This window comes from Ranitomeya variabilis, chromosome 5, assembly GCF_051348905.1.
Source record: "Ranitomeya variabilis isolate aRanVar5 chromosome 5, aRanVar5.hap1, whole genome shotgun sequence".
Lineage (NCBI taxonomy): Eukaryota > Metazoa > Chordata > Amphibia > Anura > Dendrobatidae > Ranitomeya > Ranitomeya variabilis.
In genome coordinates, this window is record NC_135236.1 from 600,770,478 (window position 1) to 600,772,465 (window position 1,988).

Below are 1,988 nucleotides of genomic sequence, written 5' to 3' on the forward strand. Positions count from 1 at the left end.
GCATCATAATCGCATGATTGTCCCTCTTGATTATCAAAGCAGGGAACATGGAGTCTTCCTCCCGGGGCTGGCGATGCTCCCCAAAAAAATTATGATCGTTGTGATTGGCTGTTCAATTCTAAACAGCCATTCAAAGCATTTCTCGGTGTTTCAGGCATTCAGATTGCCTGAAACACTGATTTCCAGCCTAAGGTCGGAGCTGTAAGAGCCCCAATCATAGGCTGAAGCCTAGCAATGACAGGATCACCAGGGCTATCTCTGATTGATGCGATCGATGATTACATCGATCTCACCTATCAGAGCGCATAGATGTTATCTGACCTGGCAGTTACTGACCTGTACTTTCTCATTCTAGCTGCAGATTTCTAGAGGGCAGTCACTCTATCCCTCTACACGCCGCGGTGGGCCTTGTGGTGCTACAAAAGCCTGTGATTCGCTGATCCTGCTGAAGAAGAGAAAAGAGTTAGTGACCCTTGCTTGATCTTGCCTAATCCCACCATTTCCCCACTTCATCTTCACCCCACCTACCTTTTCTGCTGCCGAGCGCTGATCAGTACTTGGAACGCTCGATTTGTGGCATTTTTTTTTATGCGTCTTGCAGCTGCTGAGCTCTGGTCAGTGATGCAAATCACTGATCAACATCTATGCTTGCTATTTTCCAGGACTTTTTTGTCCCTGTCCATTTCCCATCCTTGGCACCACCAATGTGCGTGCATCCTGCAGGTGCCGAGTATTGATCAGTCCAAAACAAAAAAAGACTAATGCATATAAACTGTGCACACCTGTAAATAGAATATATCAAAAACACTCTGTATTGACACAAAAGCACAAACATGGTTAAAAATAGATTAAAATCATGATAGACACCCTTATCCATACAAGGACGATCAATACAATGGAACGTCCTGTACATATACAATATACCCAAATCATGAAATGGCACAAAAGACAAATAGCAGCATAAGGCAGTCAATAAAGAACAAGAGTAAACTGAATGGCACTAGGAACAAGGTGGATACTCACTGATGAAGCAGGTTAGCTGAGTCGACAACACCCCTTGCGGTAACTCTCCAGGAACTTGGTGTGCTCGCTTGAAAAAACATGTGTGATCAATCCAGACGTAGAAGAAATTATCCGCACCACACAAACCTTCCTTATCGTTAAAAACCTTTGTCCTTTATTGCAAACATCGTGATGTGGACATGGTTACAAAGGGCAGAAAGACTGCAGATCAAGCTGGTGTGATCAATGAATGACGGCCGTTTCACGTATTGCACGCTTTAACGGGACCAGTTGAAGCTTGCAATACGCAAAACGGCCGTCGTCCATTGATCACACCAGCTTGATCTGCAGCCGTCCTGCCCTTTGTAACCATGTCCACATCACAATGTTTGCATTAAAGGACAAAGGTTTTTAAAGCATAAGGCAGTGACCCCGAGGTAAAATATGGTAGACTAAGCCACTATATATATATGTCAACACGAAACAATGGTCATGTAGTATCTTATAATGGACCAGGCCACTGCATGTATGACAATATCGAATAGTCATCCAGTAATATATTGTAGTAAGCCAAATTACTGCATATGTGTCAAACAAGCATCCGATCCCCAAAAATTTCTTCTAAACATGACAAAAATAAAAGAGCCATATAGTATGATGTAAGAGTTGGGCAAGATCAACACCTATCCAAGTCTCTGCTGTGTAAATTTAGGGCTTAGAGATGGAAAAGAGAGAGGTACTGCAATAAGATGGAGCATTGAACAAAAATAATGAGGGGTATAGAATAAAAATCAAGGAAATGCACATAAGCATGTAAATACTCCTATAGAGTTACCAATAATTCAATATATGCCAATGAAGGTCTAGCAACCAAACAATAAGGCTAAGTTCACACGTTGCAGAATTGCCGCGGAAATTTCCGCGGCAATTCTGCGCCTCCTGCCGCGGGTATATCGCATGCAGAATTTGCATGCATATACCCGCAG

The 1,988-nt window shown here is 42.9% G+C and overlaps 1 long non-coding RNA gene across 1 annotated transcript; it reads right to left on the minus strand.

The window, feature by feature from the left end:
- Nucleotides 1–395: 395 nt before the first annotated feature.
- Nucleotides 396–1,072, minus strand: LOC143773877 (uncharacterized). The gene is made up of 3 exons (XR_013215421.1): nucleotides 1,024–1,072; nucleotides 529–782; nucleotides 396–445 (listed from the first exon to the last, which is right to left on the minus strand). It is a non-coding gene; the product is annotated as an uncharacterized LOC143773877 (long non-coding RNA).
- Nucleotides 1,073–1,988: the final 916 nt, after the last annotated feature.